This window comes from Zeus faber (assembly GCF_960531495.2).
Source record: "Zeus faber genome assembly, chromosome: 16".
Lineage (NCBI taxonomy): Eukaryota > Metazoa > Chordata > Actinopteri > Zeiformes > Zeidae > Zeus > Zeus faber.
The window spans coordinates 23,590,075-23,596,300 of record NC_137202.1 but is presented as its reverse complement, the minus strand read 5'-3'; positions in this window follow the sequence as shown (position 1 = coordinate 23,596,300).

Genomic DNA, 6,226 nt, shown 5'->3' with positions numbered 1-6,226 from the left:
AATTTATGATAATAAAAAAATAATTAAATAATAAATAAAATAATCTGTTTAGAATAATTAATATTTAATAGATTTAAAATATCTCATATATATGCATTTCTTTTTTTCTTTTTTTTAGGGGGGGGGGGCGGGGGTGTTCTTGCCATGAAACAAAGTTTGGGGAGCCCCCCCCCCCCCCCCCCCCCCCCACCCTGCGCGCTACGTCAGGACGGGGGGGAGGGGGTTGGGCGGAGGGGGGGGGGGGGTGGTCGTCGGCGCGCGGAGTTTTGCAGCGATTTGCTTCGACTTTCCCCCACAAGCTCGCTTACCCACCCTCCACCCTCCACCCTCCACCACCCTTTCTGTCTCTCTCCCCCTCTCCCTCCCTCCCTGTCTCACTCTCATACACACACACACGCACACGCACGGGCGGACGCGTGGGGATTGCAGCAGCGGCGGCGGCGGCGGCGGCGGCGGCAGTCGGAGCGGGAGATGGAGAGCGTCCGTTCCTCCGTTCCTGGTGAGTGTGTGGGAAGCAGCTGACGGGGACGCCTGGATGAGGGCGTGAGGGAGGAGGAGTGGAGGGAAGAAAGAGAGAGAGAGAGAGAGAGAGAGAGAGGGGAGTAACGGAGGGGAGACACTCTCCCTCTCCCCCTCTCCCCCTCTCTCTCTCTCTCTCTCTCTCCCCCCAACAGGGATCAAATGGTTTTTTTCGGAGGCTGATCACTTTTCTTCTTCTCCTCTTCTTCTTCTCCCCCCTCTCTCCCTCTCTCTCTCTGGGCGTGACGAGGGGAGATCCTGTGCCCGATGTGCTCCCTCTCCCCCCCAGGCTGCCCGGCTCCCTGGTCCTCTGGCAGCCCCCCGGAGCCGCTGCCCGGGCTGGACGACTCCCCCCTGCCCGCCCGGCGCCCCCGGAGACGCGTCCATGTCCTTCGCACCCCTGATCTGCTTCTCGAGGTAAGGCGTGCATGCATGCTTCCTCTCCCCCCTCCTCCCCCCACCCCCCCTTCTCTCCCTCTCTCTCTGTTCTCCTGAGTCGGCTGAGGTGCATGCAGTCCACGTACGGTAGATGTTGCACGAACAACTGATGACTCCATTGCATTTCTGTTTTTTTTTTTCCTTCACTGTGTCAAAGGAACCCGTGTGTTCAGTTATTGAGATACTTCATCCCCAGCTACGCAGGCGTCGCCTGGACGTGTGTCTTAAAAAATAACTGACAGCGTGTGACGGTGCCTGCGGGGGGGGGGGGGGTGGAGGGGGTGGATGGAGACCGTACAGCGTGGCTGCCCGTGTTAGTTGGATGTGGTGTGTGATGGATGTTTTATGAGAAGGGACACGGCGCAGACTGTTAAACACACATCACCAGCGACGAGTGCGGTCGCTGGGACGGGAGGTTGTTACGTACTTATCATGAATGATGACACGGGAGCTGGTGGAGGGCTCCGGGGTACTGCTGCCTGTTTGTCTAACTGCCTGTCTGTCTGTCTCTCAATCTATCTATCTATCTATCTATCTATCTATCTATCTATCTATCTATCTATCTATCTATCTATCTGTCTATCTGTCTTCTGGTCTCTCCATTTCTTCTGCTTGTTTACTCGTACACCTACGCAAATTTACGTCGAAGCCTTTTCCGAACACACCGGGGAATCTATCTTACGCCTGCAATCCAGCAGCTCGCCTCCTCCTGATTTAATAACCGGGGCAGCCGAAGCTTTTCCCCCTTTCCGTCCTCTATTTTTTATGTGTGTAGCCCATGTAAACCCCCGCCCCCCCCCCGCCCCCCTAAACCGCAGCAACGCCGGTGTCACGCGGCCGCGACGCGATGGAGACGTCAAGGCGGCGTTAACGACGCCCGGACGGAGGGGAACCCTTTTTTTTTTCTCTCTTTCAAGGCCCTTCCTCTTTCATCCTGTCAGCGGCTCTCGCTCACAACCCCGCCACCACCACCAACCCCACCCCTATCCCCACCACCCCAAAAACCCTCCACAATAGGCCAGTCTCCCCCACCGCTTTCATGTTCCACGAAGATGCCCGTGCCAGCCTGAGAGGGCTGTGATCAAAAAGAAAGAGGAAAATCGTCACGCAGCTCTCCTCTCGCCAAAACTTTCCTAACCCTTCCCCGGGATCCATTTCACAGACACCGCTCTCCTCCCGCACACAGCGAGCATGCCGATGCGGGAACAGGAGCTTTGCAAAAAAAAAAAAAAAAATCTAAAAACCCTAAAAACCCAACCTTGAAACAAAAAGTGCTGCTCGCTGATAAATCTTTTAAGCCAATGTCACGGAGCACACATCTTCACAGGTGCCGCCCGCCGGGCGCTGCCCGCCGCCCCGTCCGGACGCAGAGAACCGTGGCAGAGCTGAGATCAGACGCTGTGCCTGCACGTGCAGCCCTCGGAACCGGGCGGCGGGGGCTGCGCGGCTCCAAAAAGGACGAGAGAGAACGTCCAAATTTCGGCGTGAAGGGCTTACGCCGGCGCGTGAAGGGGGCTTTCGAAGGAGACGGCCCCTCGAGCCGCCAAACCGGGGGCCTGGGTCTGATCATTATGTCTTTGAATGTGGAGTCATTTCAAGCCTCCCCAAAAATCTCTTCATTCACCCCGTTGCCATTATGTATTTCGATTATTTTTTTTTCCTGGTTTGATTTTGTGATCTATCTTTCGGGGTGCTACCTCTCCCACCTGTAATTTACTCAAATAAATCATTTTGGGAATGTCCGGGTCTCTGCGGGGGGCCAGATAAGTGATTTTGAAATGGGTTGTACCTCTGGCAAATTGATATTTGAGGCTGGCTTTCCGCTAGTTTAAATCAAGCGTGGTACTGCAGCCTCGGCCCAACCCAGTCATAACGGTGGTGAAATATGCTGGATGCTGGAGGGTCAAGGTCGAAACAATTGAAATAATGTCCTGTGCTGGGTTTACAGCCCATCCAAATGCAACATGCACACCGGACGCACACACGCATGCACGCACGCACGCACGCATAAGGATAATACTGCGTAGGAACCGCAATATGATTAAATCTTCAGATACATTTTACAAAGTCCTTCTATGGAGATGGTGCAATGTCAGGCCTTTTAATGTATGCTAATGCTAAGAAGATATTCCCCGTGCACCGCGCACACTCTGACCTTCCTGTTGAATATGCATTTGCTTGTGTCGGATACGTACGACGAAGGGCGCGTCGTTTACCTCCAGATAATCGGCGACGCAGATTCCCGTGAGGTGAGGCGCGCCGTATAGTTAATGGGGCGCGTCGGGCCGGGGGTCCCGCGTAGCCGGCGGCGGGTGGCGCCGGCGCCGGGCGTCTCATGTCGAGCAGAAAGGGTCCCGTTGTGCTGCGTTGGGAACATCGCATTATGCCAAGGTCGGCGTTCGTCGGCGGTGCCGGGACAGCTTTCATGTCGGCGGCGGTCCCGGGGCCGCTGCAATCACATCACTTAAGCGTCAACGCGTGCGGATAGAAGGGCATTATCCTATGCAAATATCGGCCGTCCTTACTGTAATCGACGCCGTGAGACGAGCGACGCGAGGGGATACCACCCCCCCGAAGCCCCCGGAGCAAGGCCGTTGCCTGTATTATTATTATTTTTTTTGTTTTGTTGTTGTTTTTTTTCCCTCTCTCAAGCTTAATATCATGAGTCAGCAATGTTGCAGCGCTGCCACGCCGCAGGAAGAGCTGCCCGCCCACCCGCCTTCCATTCAAATTCTATTCAAGTCCGAGGACGTTGTGATCATAACCGGTCAATCACCTCAGCCAAAGGTGCTTGGTTTTTTTTTGTTTTTTTTTCCTTCCTTTATGCGCAGCGTTGTCTAGCGAGGAGAACAGCGGGGGCAATTGGAACAGACGACATGGTCTGCCAGGGTACGTAAGGAGATTTAAGAGGATTACTTTTGCAATTTTAGAGTCAATGCGTTATTCATAATCCTTTTGGATGGCTGAGGCCAAATCAGGGAAGGACCTCAGGTCATTAGCAGATATATAGTTTGCTTTGAGGAGAGGAGGAGGAGGAAGAAGAGGAGGAGGAGGAAGAAGAGGAGGAGGAGGAGGAAGAGGAGAGGGCATGGTGAAGAAATGAGCTGATTTAAAGTTCAAGCTCAACCATCTGAATATGACGGGATGCCACCACAATATTCCCCTCTCTCTCCCTCTCTCTCCCTCCCTCCCTCCCTCTCTCTCTCTCCCTCTCTCTCCCTCCCTCCCTCTCTCCCTCCCTCCCTCTCTCTCCCTTTCTCTCCCTCCCTCCCTCTCTCTCTTCCTCTCTCTCCCTCCCTCCCTCTCTCCCTCCCTCCCTCCCTCTCCCTCCCTCTCTCATGCTCTCTCTATTGTTTCTGTCACCCTCCTTTTTTATTTCGCAAATTAATTTCTTTGTCGCCTCCCTCTCGCTGTCGGTCTCAGTTGCCCTCCAACAATAATCGGGGACTGAAGAACTTTCCCTGGTTGTCTGCATGCATTAGGGCTACTTAGCATGCGCTGCGAGTCAGCGCTCCAGCGTGCGTGCGTTTGTGCGGGCGCGCGTGCGGGCGAGCGGAGGCTTCCTGCGGACGAGGCCGCCGTTTTCCGCCGCGTGAGATTGTTATTTTGGGGGGAGTGAAATAATACGATCCCATGTGAATCGGCCTCCAAGCGGTGGAAACTCGGAAAGCGCTCCTGACAAACAACTCCGCTCCGCGGAATCAAAGTGCACGCTAAGCTGCGTTGCCAAACAAATACCAACCCTCCTCCCCGCCCCCCGCCCCCCTCCGACAACAACAATCCAACCACTCTAAATTTCAAAGTGACCCGTGGGAGCCCATTGTGTGGAAAATCCATGACGCAGCACGCCACATTGTACTTGCGTAATGAGATTGAGCTCGTCGTCATTTTCCTCATCCTCCGGTGTCGGATGAATTATTAGCAGCTGAAGTGACAGCGGAGGTTCCTGCCGTGCGCTTCCCTTCACCGGATGACGGGTGGGGGTCGGGCAGGAGAGGGGGAGACGAACCGAAGGGACGAGGCTCGTTCGTCCCTCCCGCTGGGCGGGGGGGGGGAGGCGGCAGCGGGGTGAAGCCCACGCCGGCGCTCCGCACGCCGCCTGCCTCCCACCCTGTTTAGCGGCCGGCCGCCGTCGTGTCTCGGGGGGTGAAGCGTCGGTGTCAAGGACGCCCCCTCACCGCTCTTCCCTGCGGCGGGGAGGATGGTTCACGTTGCCCCGACTGAAGAAGCGGACGGACGTTCCCCGCACGTGTGCCCACTGAAAGATTTGCAAGCGGCGATAAAAGCTCCGACACCTTCCACACGTGTTGACTTTGCGGCGAGTAATATGTTCTTTACGGCGCGTATCTGTGTGGGTGTGTGTGCTTTTGTGTGTGTGTGTGTGTGTGTGTTTGTGCTTGTGTGTGTGTGTGTGTGTGTGTTTGTGCTCGTGTGTGTGTGTGTGTGGTGTGTGAAGGCTTCACAGCAAATCCTCCCGCCTAAATTAGTAATGTGCCCGCATAATTGGGCGATTATTTCTGGGAAGCGTTTCCCGGAGCATCATAGTTTGTCGGCGACCACGGTAGCGCGTTCCCCGACAGCTCCATCGGTAAGGTATGGGAGCGGGTTGAGGTGTCCCGCCGGCGCCGCCATCAACCGCGCCGATTGAAGGTTGAGGTGTGGTGAATAATATGATTTGATTGATAATGACAGTGATGATATTGCATTGACGGATCCACAAACCCTTGGAATGATTTAAGATGACGACTTTGAGAGATGCTGCAACAACAAAGTGAATACCCCGCCCCCACCCCCGTGTGCTGATAAATGATTCACTTCAGTTTTTATTTATCACTGGAAATGATTAACCGGCTCGCTCTGATGTTTCCTTTTCAATAATATCCGACAACCATTTAATTTCCTTTTGCACGGCCTTATATATTTCATGTTCCAGTTTATGAAATAGAATAGAAATCTGTTTCATTTGAGTAATGGATAGGCGAGTCCTATTTGGTCACATGAACTTTCATTTGAAAGGATTTCAGGGAGAGTTCGCTAACGACCATTTTTGTGTCATAAAAGCAATTTTTTGTCCTGCCCATGTGATCAAAGCGGCATGACAGGCCTGATATCCCCAGATAAAAGTAGATTTGACCCCTGTACAGACATATGATCCCTTTTGATGTAAAAATATCAACCTGACTGTGGCCTCACCATAGGATTGGCTTCCAAGCTGAGAGCTGCGCCCCTGCATGCCAAAGAACACCGGGGGGGGGGGGGGGGGGGGGGG